Source organism: Mya arenaria, chromosome 13 (assembly GCF_026914265.1).
Source record: "Mya arenaria isolate MELC-2E11 chromosome 13, ASM2691426v1".
NCBI classification, from domain to species: domain Eukaryota; kingdom Metazoa; phylum Mollusca; class Bivalvia; order Myida; family Myidae; genus Mya; species Mya arenaria.
Window position 1 is genome coordinate 60,219,610 of NC_069134.1, and position 15,864 is coordinate 60,235,473.

At 32.0% G+C, this 15,864-nt stretch overlaps 1 protein-coding gene across 12 annotated transcripts in view; it reads left to right on the forward strand.

Moving 5' to 3' along the window:
• LOC128213615 (collagen alpha-1(I) chain-like) overlaps positions 1-15,864 on the forward strand; it is a 257,574-nt gene that overhangs the window by 60,829 nt on the left and 180,881 nt on the right. For 2 of the 12 annotated variants that reach the window (XM_052919566.1, XM_052919560.1), the window contains exon 1: positions 10,474-10,814. The exons of 7 other annotated variants lie outside the window; for them this stretch is intronic. The gene's annotated coding sequence lies outside the window, so the exon portion shown is untranslated. Of the gene's footprint in view, positions 1-5,901; positions 6,007-10,471; positions 10,815-12,927; positions 13,086-15,864 lie in introns of those variants that run through there. 3 more of the 12 variants (XM_052919557.1, XM_052919570.1, XM_052919562.1) reach the window with 3 other exon arrangements.

Consider the following 15,864-nt stretch of genomic DNA (forward strand, 5'->3'; position numbering starts at 1 on the left):
GTCTGGTGCCTTAAGAAAATGGAACTGTAATGTTAATATTTCATATAATTAAAAATGCGTGGACAATAAAATTACTAAGATAAGCAGATTTTGCCATATTAGCAAATTATCTTGTGTTTTGATGCATTCACAGTTTAAATGTCAGCTTTTCTATGGCTTGATTTGATGGATACGCATATCTTGTTTGTTTTGATATTATGACCAGCAAAACCATTGTTGATACAAATTACATTTACAAGCAGACACTTAAGAAGGAGCGTCACGTATCCAGTTGATTATTTTATTTTTTTACATTTAAGCCATATCTCTATCAATGCTTTTATCAAAATAAATAATGGGGCCTTTGTGATGCCTTGTAATTTGTATAAGAAAAATATAAATATATCATTTTATATATACAAATACAGATACGAAAACGGATTTGTGAATTAATGATATCTCACGTTAATCTCTGTGTTTTTATTAAGTTTTGTTTCTTTGTAATATGTCTTTGTGAGTAAAAATTGATGTGTTATTAACAAAAGAATATAACCTTTTTACCGGTAGACTTATTTTGTTGAAATTATGTGACTGACACGATGTTTGGTGATGCACATTAAGACAAACGAAAAATATCTTTAAAAATACCTTTACGTGATACATTTTAACTAAGCTTAAAGCCCTTGGTAGCTTGTGTAAACCATAATATAATAAACGTGCCAAAGTGCTTGCATCGTAACACGCTAGGAGGTCCAACTTTTTTTATCTACATGCAAGCCGCATGCATTTTGAAGTTAACGATACTGATGACCCTGTAAACGATATACTGTATAACAGATTCACTATGAGATTAATTGTGTGATGCACATGCAAAAATACGAGAAGTAGTATTTTATGAAAAATATATATGCAAGCCTGTCCAAAAATTCATATATTTTTGTTCAGATTCAGTATCTCGTTTGTCAGCTCCTGTTTCTATACTCGCTGCGTTGACTTAATCGGGCCTGTATATTTGAAATATATAACATTATGTTACTCAAGCTGTTATAGAATCCGATTTTTTTCACTTTGATGTTCTTAGTAGTTTAGACGTTTAAATCGTTAAGCACTAAAATGTGTCATTGTGATTCGTCGACCTTTCGTTCCTTAATAAATATATCTTTTATTGGCTTGTTTGTTATATATTCAACGCAGGTAAACTCTATACAACGCGTAAGGGTGTTTCTTTGGAAATAGTGTTTGTTGGTAAATGTTGTTTACGTTTTACACTCTGTTTATGAGTACTTATTCAATTTGGCCTGAATAAACCATTACTTTTTATACACAACCATTAACTTAAAATAGTTCTGCAATTATTTTTCATATTTTATGTCTGCTATGTATTATATCCCCAATCTGAGCTCTTGTGTTCACCTGGTCCCCATTGTCCATGTGTCGATGTATTAAACTGCTTAAACCGACAACTTTAGTAGCAGAAATGTCCTTTGGGTTGCATCAAAAGCATTTCAATTAATCGGATAACATACAACTCTATGTTGCATGGCAACAGAAAGGGAAAAAATATCAGTCTGATTCAACATGCAGGACTTAAAGTGTATGTTTTTGTGTAAAGCTTGACCAAAATAGTGTTGACCTGGAAAAGCGTTCTTTAGTTTGAATGCTCGTCTGATACATATAAACCCCGCTACGTGGAAGTTCTTTTCAGGCCTGACATAATATTTCGCTGACTTGTTCTTGAGCGTCTTTTGTCTTACCCTTCTGTCTTTCGCTCTATCCGGGGATTTGTGTCTATGTTTGTGTAATGCTTATCACCGACAAATTGGAAACTAATTTCTACTACATCGGGAAGCTCAGATGTAGTCGTCTTCTACCAAGATATTGGTTTGTTAGGAAACGTGTCTCTTGTATACTGTTTAAGTTTAGGCTGATGTGCTTGTCCATGAAGTTTTCATTGTTTGATTTCAATAAATATGACGACATGTGCTGTTATCACTCCCCAAGTCGATTTAAAACATATCAATTAGACGTCATAATCTGATTATCAGCATATATGATATACACATCCAGAAATATAACATATTCCTCGTGGATAAAGGTTCCATTTTAACATTGTTTCAATGTTGAATAATATGGCAAAGCAGCACTTATTAAATCATATAATTAATTTCTAGTTTAGCAAGTTTAAATACTTTTTTCTGATTGTTCGTTTTGTAGTTGGTATAGCTAAAGATGAAAGAAAAATAACTGATTGCATCAAGTTGCCTGTATTGTTACTTGTCTCATAAATATTCTATCCATTCTATTCAAAGTCCGTGAAAAGTATACGTTTGTTTTTAGTTTGATTTCTTTACATACTTGTACAAATGAAGAAAAAGGTATCACGTATTGTATGTTGCACTTTTTGTTTCACATACTATGCTTTAATTTATGCCAATCATCATTGTTATTAAGGCAATGTTTTTTGTTTGATTGACGAAAACGGTATGTACTCTTAATTACATAATTTTAATTGTTTGCTCAAGTTTTGCAATTCAGATGTACAAATATAAATTAGTTTTAAAGATCTTTACTATTGTGATATTTTGATCAGTAATACAGTTTCTTCATCCTGAAAACAGATGACCATGGCAATGCGGTAAACTAAACATCTATTGATAACCATCTGTTATTGTCATTGCAGTTTGTATTTTTGTTGTTGTTTTTTTTCATCTAAATACGGACGTGAAATGGTCAATTTTAAAATCGTACAAGTGCCCGGCACCTTAATTATATTATTATAAGTATTTGTGTAGTTTTTACATATTCTTGCTCGACACATGAAATCGTCCAATGGCAACACATCCTGTAAATCAGGAATGTGTTAGCCAATTGTTTAAGATCAGGCTTTAGATACATACAGTTGTATGATCTTTCTGATACAGGTATTATGCAATAATGGTATATCTAATTGCAAACCGGAAATGGTAACTTAAACAGGGATATTGCAACAATTATGATTCTATTGTTCTACATCATTAAATTGTAATTAATAGCTGTAATTCTAGTTGCATGCAGTTATATTGCTGACTTTTTTGTCATAATGTCTTAAATGAAGTAACTAAAGCTGTGCATTATTTTACGACTTCCCATCCCCCATTAGTGCTGAGGTTGCGAGACATGAAGTGCACATTTTGCCAAATGTTCATGTAAACAATGCAGTTGAATTTAAAACTCGTTTGACTCATTTCTCTTTAATAGTATACTTAAAGGATCGCTGCTACTTACGTAAAACACTTTCCTCGTACTATAGTGCATTACGTTACAATCAAAACGTGTACTATGTAGTACCTGTATGACAAAGAGAACAAAAGTGACCCCATACATACACGTATCCGTACAACTAGCGTTTTGTAATGTCTCTAATAGTACAAGTGCAGATTCGGGGACGGGCCAAGAAGCAAATTTTCGCTTAAAAGCACAAACTTCAAGGTAAACGGACTCTCGACGCAAGATAAATAAGGTCACAAGACCATTCATACACTGTATTTATTTCGTTATCAATTCATGTTGTAGTTACCGCCTCAAACCAGAAGTCCACCAGGTCGTTTCAAGTAATCTCAACTTCACACTTGTCGCTTCATTTATTAACACTGAAAAAGACACTGATTCGATAATAAATTATTATAGACTATTGCGGTATTACTAATTATTACTATTAGTCTTTACGTTGCCACTTCAAATTAATAGTACGATACTATATGAATAGTTATAACAGTACATTTTTCACTAGTCAACTATTTTAACGATAAAATATATAAACGGAAGTAAAATAAACAACAACGATAAGTAAATACTTTACATATCCGACAATGGAACAAAAGCTTATATTAGAAGAAATGCCAATGATATTTTTACTAATGATATTGACATTGTTTTGCGAATAATTTATAACAAAACATTTGATTGACCGTAAATCCCTGTGTGCCTGTAGGTAGTGTTTTTATTTGCATCAGTTGGTGGCAAAATATGTTCATAACATCTGCGACTATTCTAATTTTGCTAAGTACTATTCTCTTAGCCTCGTACAACATGGCGGCTTTATGTTCCAGACAGTTAAACAAAACCGTATTGAAACCACCGGCAATAATATAATAAACCGTACTTTTAATCTTAAGAAGCATTTTGGTTTCTTCAACATCATAAAAACTTTACTATCAAATGAAATATAACCAATGATGACTATGCAGCAAGTGATCACGAGTATTGCCGCACGATAACTTTAGTATGACACTGTTAGAACGAATGACGCACAAAAACAATTCAAAGAAAGTATCTTTGACCCATTGATGGATTGTTTGTAAATTATTAAATGAATACCATGACAAAGTTATGATTGGCCGTCCTCCTGGGAAACGGTTAGTGTTTGAACAATACTACAAGATGTGTATGCTTGTTGCCCAATGGTTGTGCAGCTGCTTCTTATTTTGCTCACTCGAAGAGCCACTTCTTATGCAATTTAATTGCACCAACAAAGTAATCAAGGATCATGTCAAACATTTATCATTCTTCTATGACCTAAATTCGAACTACTAGCAAGGAAATCACAAATTGTTTTGGAACGACCGTTATGTTTTCTTTGTTTGAATTTCAAATTACATGGACACTACAACAACCTAAATTATCAGATTTTGCAGATGTATCATGCTACGTTTCGTATTCCATGCATACACAGTTTAAATGCAACATATCAGTGTCTTCACGGCTTGCTTTGCCGGATACTTCAACCACAGTGTATATCTTGTTCGCTCTGACATCATGAAAAGCGAAAGAAAGAAATGTAACGTATCAAGTTTTAATCATTTTGCCACTGAAGCTAAATTAATGAACAAAAAGTGACAAATCAACTTCATCCCTTTTATTTAATTTTGTTTTTGGACAGTAACTTAGTTATTGAACTTTTCAACAGGCGGCAGTGACGTAGCCATGCTTTACCGTTTGACCACAACCTCACCCATCCAAACCAACATTGTGTTTAATGTCAACGCAAGTTGTTATATTAAAAAATGCTTGCAAATAAATCATAGAACATTCACTATCAGTATAAACATTTAATTCTCCCCCCAAACTTATACTTCTATTTTGAAGAATTAAGGCGTGTCATTGCAATGTAACGGGTATCTGTGGTCTTTCCCAAAGTTACAAAAGTAATAGTAAAATAACAAACGACAAATAACCATATTGACTTGACAAATATGGTTTATTATAAAATCTTGAAAATACTAGACACCAAATGGTCCCAAAATCGGAAAATACAGTATGTCCTTATTACAACCCTAGACTTGTCAATGTGGGCATGTATGCCGCCGATTTACCATCATTTTGCATGAATAAATTGGATCTGTATACAAGACGAAAAGATGCATTTCAGGTTATTAAGAGTTTTGACTATTCATACGCTGAATTTCAATGCTTTTGGCAAAATAAAATAAACGCGCCGAAAACCAGCCATTCTAATCCTCTAGGATGTCTAAAAAAGTATGTTTATAAAAAATGCATTTTCTATTTTGCATTTTACTGAAAATCATGAATTCATTAATGAGATTAAATAACAGATTAACTTTGAGATAAATTTTATGATGCACATTCAGACAGACACAAACGAATGTTCTTTGCAATATAATTATATCCGAAATTGATATCCGATTCAATGTCCTATTTGTTAGCGCTTGTTGCTACACTAACGGTATTGTTACAGACGCGAGGACCCGATATTTGTTCTTAAAATGGCCTGTATATTAAAGCAGAAGCTATTACATTAAACTACTCCGGCTATAATAGAAGGTCGAGTGTATTCTCTTTTGATGTATTTGTCGATGTTTAGCGGTTTAAATCATTAAGCATTTGCATTTCATTTTGCTATGTCGAATATTCGTTTTTCAATAAATATAACTGTCAACAGTATATTGGTGATATAAACTTAATATTTCGAAGGCAGATAAACGTTTCTGAAAGTTCGGGTGTGTTACTTTGGAAGTACATTGTTTGCTGGTAAGTAACTATTGTATATTGTTTAACAGTATATACTTATGGTAACTACATGAAATATATATCAAATAATATATTTATTTTGCCATGAAAAAACGAGGACAATGTATACATTTATAATTTTGTATATTGTTTCATTTATGTATCTCAACTTAGCATGTAAGCCTAATATGATCTTTTGTGATCACCTTACTCGTCGTCCATGTGTGGACGAATAAATGACATACTCATATATCCCTTGATAAAATTAAAACTGTTTTAAACTTAATTGTTCTATGGGTAACACGATGTTTAAATTAACTGCATTACACACAACTTTGTGTTGCGTGGCACCAAAAAAATGCAGTACCCGATCATGAATGCTAGGTGTTTGTGTACGGCATGTGCAGGATATTGATGACTTGGTAACATGTCTCGATTTCTTAATCAGGTCATAGCAATGCCTTGCATGCGATACGCTTAGTAAGTTAACATTGACTATAGATATAGAAATTGTAAAGAGTCTGTTACAAATAGTTTCCCTCAGATTTAAAACATGGCTCTTAATAGCGTAATATCATACAGAATCTCTCAACGATTCTTCAAGAAAACATGAAAATATTTGTCCCGTGGGAAGGATTTTCAGCTTTTATATATTGAACCCGCTCCAAAGAGAATCATATAGAGTTTTGATTTCTTTTGAACAAAAGAGTTTTGTCGAGCCCATTTTATCTATGTTTTGTTACCTTCACTTCATTCGTTAACATGTCATTAACAGTTTCTTTGGAATTTGTTTCTATGTTTCTTAGTACCGCTAATTACTTTTTGTTAGAAAACTATTTATACTTTACCGGGAAACTGAAGTGTAATTCTCTTCTACCAAGAATGTTCGCACCGTGCCTGATTGATTGATAAGGGATTCCTTGTGGGTTTATCTTAGTATTGGTAAAACATTTAGTCTTCTAGGCTTGTTCCTATGGTGTCAAATGCGAGCCTAATGTATTTATCAATTGAGTTTATAAATATTAAGTTAAATTTACCAGGGTAAGTAAGTCTAACTTTGATTACTGAGAAGAAATGATATCTAGTTATCCTGTCTTGTATCAGAAGTATTTAGGATCCATAACGATGAGTACATATATCTTATTTATTGATGGTGTGATCATGTAGTGGTGTCGCCTTATGTTTAGTCAAATTGACCAGTTACAACACTTATTAAGTGGTAATGTAGAAAGAGTTTGGTCGATAAATCTATTTGGGCTTAATATGTCGACATCATGTGTGTGACATATGCTTCTATATATATTTATATAACCTATAGCTAACAGTAAATTGATTAGCAATACTTATAAAATAATTAAATGATTAACTTGCTTTAGCAGATTTGAAATTCTTTTTATAAATCACATGGTTTGAAATGTTGGCACAATTGTTTAAACCAATTACAAGGCACATATATGCGTATTTGTACACATACAAATGCTTAAGATCATCAGATCTATTTTCTTTATCCTGAAAAAATATAACCATTCTCATACAATAACCTTAGAGTTTATTGATAACGAACAGTCTGTTCATTTGAAAAGCTGTGTATCACTAACTGAATGTTTTATTGAACCTCGTGACTTTATACAGTAAAGTAGTAAATGTATTGATCACTGTTTTGTTTCCTTTAAAGTATACATTTATTATTTATAATTCTTGTTAAAACACTATTCAAGTCGTACTTTTATCTGACATCTCCAGTCTCCTGTAAAATAGCCGTCACATTGCTTTGTCCAATAACGTAACAATGCAGAAACTAATGTTGTCTGTAAATATGTTAAACCAGGTGGGCCAATTTGTCAAAGAAATATCTGCTTGTGTCATTTATTAAATATCTGGATTCAATTTTGTTCTCTTGTCTTATAGGAGAGAATGTTAGTATACTAGTAATATCAATAGTCTTATCCAAGACAATCGTGTACCAACTATTGCATTGTCTGAACGGTTGTGGCAATATCACCAAGCGATTGCTGTTTAATTGATGAAAACTGTACAGCACATTGCATATTTACTTAAGTAAATTATGGTCCTGATTTGTATATTATAAAACTTTCGCTTCATTTCTCCTCAACTGAAAACCTTATATCAGACAGTGTCTTCGCGCCTTTCTGAAAGTACATTTTGTTAGCGATTTCCTCTACATCTCTGTTGTTCAATCAATGTACTTATATGGATATTTCTTTCCCCCCTCCCTCAGTATTTAATGCTTTATCTCGCCAATGTTAAGGTTTGATAAACATATCTAGTTTTTTTTATATAGTATGTATGCAAAGTGCTGTTTGTCGAGTTTTGTGCTGTTTTTCCATGTTTCTTGTTTGTGATTTTTTGTTTTTATGTTCTATGTCTTTGGCGTTAAACCAGTGCCATTAAACCGGGTTCTTGTTTAAACATTTTGCTACTGAGCTTGTTTCTGTAGTTTTTCGCATAAATATTGATCAAGTTATACTCTTCATAGTACTGTTTCAACTCATTGTTTATGTCTACTTTATTTAAGTGCAGAACAGAGTCAGGTTGGACCTCAGAACGTTTGTTTGCATCAGTTATACATTCAGCTGATGCATGGTGATATACACTTTTGGTATTTTATGAAAGGATTTGGCAAAAAGGGAAGAGGCAATAGCTAGAACATTTATCATTATGAATAATGGCTCAATAAAACGACAAAAGTATTTGTACATTACCGAGTGATTGCTGTTATATGTGACATTGATCTTCTTTTTCTTGCGACAAAATAGTGATATGTGTTGGTACATAAGGTTGTTGTTTTTGCTGTAGATGTATTGATAGCCAATTTCAATTGAAAAACTATTCAACTTTAAAAAATGAATAAACTTTTCTCAATAAAAAATCCATGAAATAGTCGTATTTAGCGAAAGGCGTTTAATTTACTAACGCATATATTGACCTAATTGAACATCATATCTGGTCTCCTTTTAAAGTCGGCATGTTCTGTGGAACTGATGGGAAAATACCATATAATTTACAAGACGTATAATGTTAATGATTTCGAAAAGTAAACCCCCCATTAATTTCCGTTATTTAAATAATTATTTCAATATGAGAGAAGTGTTAATGCAATAAAGTGAATAATTAACATATCTTACAGTTGAACAGAAGCTTATTTTTAACAAATGTCAATGACATTTCTAATATAGTAATGATTGTTTTACTAGAGTGGATAATACATCATATGATAGACAGCAAATCGTTGTGATCCTGTAGATAAGTGTTTTTGTTTGCATCAATTGGTCGCAAAATATGTGCATTACATGTACAAGGCCGTATCGGATTTTTTACTTTGCCGATTATAATGTCTATAGAGTATTGTCCCTAGCCGCCTACAGCATGCATTTGTTTTACGAAATTCGAATGTAACATAACAATTTCCAACGATCAATGAGGTTTATCTTTCGATAACTCTTATAAATATGTTTTCCCCAAAAGATAAAATGCGACGTATCCATTTTATTTTTTTTCCGTTTAAGCCGCATACATTATTAATGCTATTACCAATAAAAGTAAAGGGCGTTTTTGTGTTTTTTGTGTTCTCATGAAATATATATATATATATATATATATATATATATATATATATATATATATATATATATATATATATATATATATCAAATACTTAAATTTAAAGTAAGATAATTGTTAGAAAGTGAAAATAAGTGACTACTTAACGTTCTTTATTGTAAAAAGAATTCGAAACCATCTTTAAAAACACTGGAATATAATAAAAGGTAGTTGAAATGGTGTTGTGGTACTAAAATGGACTTATAGTTTCAAACAAGTTCAACATTATCCTCCGCCTGGGATGAGATGCTTCTATTGTTTTGCTATTGAACGGTATGAAACGATACGTAATGTACTCAGTGTGCAGCGGTTGACAATATAAAGCAAAAAAGGAGTGCTCCGTAGTTATACAAAGCCCTCTTTGCTTAAGCAACACTGACATGTCAAAAGGCTGTAATCAATATATCCGTTGATATAAGATAGTTTAGCTGTTTGTCAGGAAGCATATGTTGTATATATCGGAAGAAAGTGTTATCTTGTCTTCTTGACTTGCTTAATAACGACTTGAACAGTTAAAACACCACACGCTGTTATTGTCACGTTGATTTGTCCACTTTAAGGGGTCTAGACGGTTTAAATACTTGTGTATGCACATTAAGTTTAAACCACTGGATAGCAAATATGTATTTAAACAAAATAAAATCAAAGCAGTGTAACAACTAGGTTGTCAAACATTTATTTTCTTTACATGTCAGCCACATGCATTTTGCATTTTACGATAATAATGATATTGTTACCGAAATTATATTAGAGATTCACTGTCAGATAAGATATGTGATGCACATTCAAACAGACGTGAGGTATCATTTAATGCAATAACATCTAGACTGCAACTGCCATCGCATTGAGATTTTTCCAAAATAACACCGTTTATATATTCACATATTTAGACTCAGTGTCATTTTTGCCAGCTTCTGTTTCTGAATTCGTTGTTTGGTTACCGACGAGAGGACGCCTGTATATTCGATTAGAACCTGCTATTGAAGATATAACATAATACGGAGTATTGTTTCTTTTAATGTGTTAATGGATGTTTTGCGGTTTAAATAATTTAGCACTTAGATTTTATTGTGTTATGTCGACAATTCGTTCCTAAATAATATACCCATTGATCAGCATGGTTGTGGTATATTGAACTTAATATTTTGACGGCAGATAATCATTGCTCAAAGTGTGAGGTGGTTACTTTGGAATTACATTGTTTGTTGGTAAGTAACCACTGTATAATACTTCACATTAAATGCTTGCTATAAATAATTATTTATAAGGTTTGACAATGCTCAACCCATACTTCATCTCAAAGTCATATTATTTCACGGGTATTTCATTTTTTATCTGAACTTAGTATAAAATGCCAAATGTGTGAGCTCTTTTGATAACCTGGTACCTGTCGTTCATGATTCGATTTAAAACAACTGCTTTAAAGGACATACACGCATATACATTAAATAAAAACAAAACCTTTGTGTAACAACAAGAGTTTTTTATCAATTAGGTAACACACAACTCTGTATGACAACAAAAGGAGCCTGATTAACGAAGAAGGACCAGAAGCTTAGATATTGGTGTATGGTATAACAGTTGTTGACCAATTAATGTGCTTGCATAGGAAAGATAACCCCGGATACAGTATTTTTTCAATATTTGCCCTTTGAATATTTTCATATTTTTTTCATAACATAACTCACAAATTCTTTAAGGCATTGACTTTAAACTTGATATCAAGATACATCCCATTCAGGAGAAGTGAAATGCACAGGAACCATGGTGTTGGCTACAGAATTTCCTTGGCATTTTGCCATTTGATTATGTTCATATGTACTCCTTTGTCGTAATGCAAAGTTAATACTGCTCTTAATACGGCGGGTGATTTTTGCTGTAACGTCTCTTGTAGATCCTTGAGTGAAAGAGGAAAAAAAGATTGATTAATTGCATCAAGTTTTAAATAATATAACATATCTCATAAATACTCTATCCGTTGTTTTAATGGTAATGGCTTTTTGTCATTATTTAGTTACGTCTTTTAAATGGTATAGATGAAGAAAAACGCTAAAAAATATTACTTCTATGATTGGTTTCTTGCTTATCTTGATATATTTAATTATTTATAGTTTTAAGACATGAACCAGCGTATTGTATGTCACACTTATTATTGCTTCAACTTTTACTGCCCGAATATGCGTAAATTTCATTGGTACTTAATATTTTTAATCTTTGTCGTATGTAAATCACATTATTTAAGTATTCCCTTCTTAATGAAATGAAAAATAAGTGACAACTTAACATCATACCGTTGATTTAAATTTGTCTTTGGAAATGTTTTGGAAAGTTGTATAGTTATTGATCTTTTTAACGGGCGGCAGTGACTTTGCCATGATTCCCGTACGACCACGACCTCACCCTATCCCAACTGAAATTGTTTTAAATGCCAACATAAGTTTTATTTAATATATGATTGCAACGTATAAACAAATCATAGCACATTCACTAAAAACAATGAATCATTCCCCAAAAAACCCTTATACTTCTATTTTCCAAAAAAATAAGGCGATTCATGGCAATGATACGGATTTTCGTGTTTTTTTGCAAATTTACAAACAGTACAAATAAAATCGAAAAATTAATCATATTATCTTGACAAGTATAGTTAATCATAGATACATAAAGAGACAAGTCTCCAGATGGTCCCAAACTTGGCAAAAACGGTATCTCCTTATAACAAGCCTTGAATTGTCAATGTGAGCTAGTATGCCGCCGATTAACCATCATGTTACATGAATAAATTGGATCTGTTTACAAGACGAAAAGATGCATTTCATGTTAAGAGTTTTGACTATTCATACGCTTAAGTTCAATGCTTTGGGAAAAATGAAATAAACGCGTCGAAATCCACCAATTCAAACACTCTAAAAAGTATGTATTTAAAAAAAAAAAACGCTTTTTTCATTTTACATTTAACTGAATATCATGAATTCATTAATGAGATGAAATTACAGATTCACTTTGAGATTAATTTAATGATGCACATTCAGACAGACACGAAGAAGTATCTTATACGGTGTAATTATATCTGCAATCTAATTGAGGTCTAACGAAAAAGTACTTTTCCGAAATTGATACATTTTTTGTCAACATTCAATGTCCACTTTGTTAGCTTCTGTTTCTACACTGGCTGTATTGTTACAGACGCGAGGACCCGATATTTGTACTTAAATCGGCCCGTATATTATATCAAAAGCTATTACATTAAACTACTCCGGCTATAATAGAAGGTTGAGTGTATTCTCTTCTGATGTATTTGTGGATGTTTAGTGGTTTAAATCTTTAAGCATTTGCATTTCATTTTGCTATGTCAAATATTCGTTTCTAAATAAATATATCTGTCAATAGTGAATTTGTGATATAAACTAAGTATTTTGAAGGCAGATAAACGTTGTTGAAAGTGTGAGCGTGTTACTTTGGAAGTAAATTGGTTGTTGGTAAGTGACTAAGTATTATGTTTAACATTATATACTTATAATCACTTCAGGATACATATATAAAATAAATATACTAATTTTGCCATGAATAAACGAAGACATTGTATAAATTAATAATTGAGTATATTGCTTCATCAATTTATCTCAACTAAGCATGTAAAGCCCAATATGATCTCTTGTCATCATCTTGTACCCGTCGTTCATGTAAGGACGAATAAAACTCCATGATATGACATACGCGTTTATCCCTTAATCGAAATGAATGTTATAAACATAATTGTCCTTTGGGTGCACGATACGTTTTAATCAATTACATCAAATCTCTCAAATTACTTAAACTATAAAAATGTTCGTCCCGTTGGCGGGACTTTCAGCTTATACATCATGTAGAGATTTGAGTACCTTCTTTTAACAACGAATTTGGTCAGACCCCATTTTACTATGTTTAGTAGTCTTCACTACAACCGTCTGCATGGCATTTACAATATTTTCGAACTTTGTGTCTAAGTTTCTTTAAACCGCTAATCTCGGGACACTATTTGTTAGAAAACTATTTAATTCGCTTCTACCAAGAATGTTCGCACCGTGCCTGGTTGATTGATAAGGATTTTCTTGTGGATTTATTGTTATAGTATTAGTTAAACATTGAGGCTTCTGGCTTTTGACCCTTTGGTTCCAAGTGTTTAATTGGTGCCCTGAGGCAAATGTGAGTCTGTTGTATTTATCAATTGAGGTTGATATATATTTAAGTTAAAGTCACCAGGGTAAGTAAGTCTTACTTTGATTACTGATAAGAAATGATATCTAGTTATCTTGTCTTGTATAAGAAGTATAAAGGTTCCATAACGATGGGAACGTATTTCAAATTTATTGATGGTGTGATCATGTAGTCGTGTCGCCTTATGTTTAGTCAAAATGACCAGTTACAACTCTTATTAAGTGGTTATGTAGAAAGAGTTTGGTCGATAAAACTATTGTATATCTAAACTATGTATACATCACCTATACATCAAAGGTAAAAGCTAACAGTTAATTGATAAGCAACACTTATATAATAATGAAATGATTAACTTGTTTTAGCAGGTTTGAAGTTATTGTTATAAATCACATTATTTGAAATGAAATGTTGGCTCAGGTGTTTTTGCCACTGACAAGGCACAGATATGCTTATTTGTATAACATAAATTATACTAATTCTCAAGATCGTATGTTCTATTATCTTCATCCTGAAGAAACAAACCATTCCAATACCATTACCTTAGAACTTATTGATAACGAACAGTCTGTTCATTTGAGAAGTTGTGTGTCACTAACTGAATGGTTGATTGAACCTCGTGGCTTTATACAGTATCACAGTACATGTATTGACCGCTGGCGTTTCCCCTAAAGTATACATTGTATTATTTATAATGCTTGTTAAAACACCTTTCAAGAATGTTGTATACCAAGTCGTACTTTTATCTGACATCTCCAGTCTCCTGTAAATTAGCCGTCACATGGCTTTGTCCAATAACGTAACAATGCAGAAACTAATGTTGTCCCTAAATATGAAAAACCAGGTGGGCCAATTTGTCAAAGAAATATTTGCTTGTGTCATTTATTAAATGTATTTTTCAAGAATTGTGCCCATCTGGATTAAATTTGGTTCTCCTGTCTTAAAGGAGGGAATGTTAGTATAATATAAATAGTCTTATCCAAGACAATCGCGTACCAATTCCTTTTCATTGTCCGATGTTTTTGGTAATATCACCAAGTGGTTGCTGTTTAATTGATGAAAACTGTACACCACATTGCATATTCACTTAAGTAAATTATGGTCCTGTTTTGTATATTATAAAATTATCGCTTCATTTCTCCTCAACTGGAATCCTAATATCAGACAGTGTCTTCGCGCCTTTCTGAAAGTTAATTTTGTAAGTGATTTCTTCTACATCACTGTTGTTCAATCAATGTACTTATATGGATATATTTTTCTATTCCCCCCCCCCCCTCAGTATTTAATACTTTATCTCGCCAAGGTTAAGGTTTGTTAAATAATACTCTTCAAATTACTGTTTCAACTCAGTGTTTATGTCTACTTTATTTAAGTGCTGTCCAGAGTCAGGTTGGACCTCAGAAATTTAGTTTGCATCAGTTATACATTCAGCTGATGCCTGGTGATACCCTTTTGGTAATTTATGAAAGGATTTGACAAAAAGGGAAGGGGCAAAAGCTAGAACATTTATCATTATGACCAATTGCTCATTGAAATGACAAGAGTATTTGTACGTTAACGAGTGAGAGTTGTTATATGTGACTTTGACTTTCCTTTTCTTGCGACAAAATAGTGATATGTGTTAGTAAATGAGGTTTTTTAGTTGCTGTAGATGTATTGATAGCCAATTTCAATCGAAAAACTATTCAACTTTAAAAACTGTTTTCTCAATTAAAAATCTACGAAATAGTCGCATTTAGGAAAAGGAGTTTAATTAACTAACCCATATATTGACCTAATTGAACATCACATCTGTCTCCTTTAAAAGTCGGCATGTTCTGTGGAAATGATGGGAATAAACCATATAATTTTCAAGAAATATGATATCAATGTTTTCGAAAAGTAAAAAAAAACCCATTAAATTCCGTAATTTAAATAACTATTCTATTTGATAGAAGTATTAGTGCAATTAAGTGAATAATTAACATATCTTACAATTGAACAAAAGCTTCTTTTTTTAAATAATTTTCAATGACATTTTTAATATAGTAATGATTGCGGTGTTGTTTTACTAGAGTGGATAAT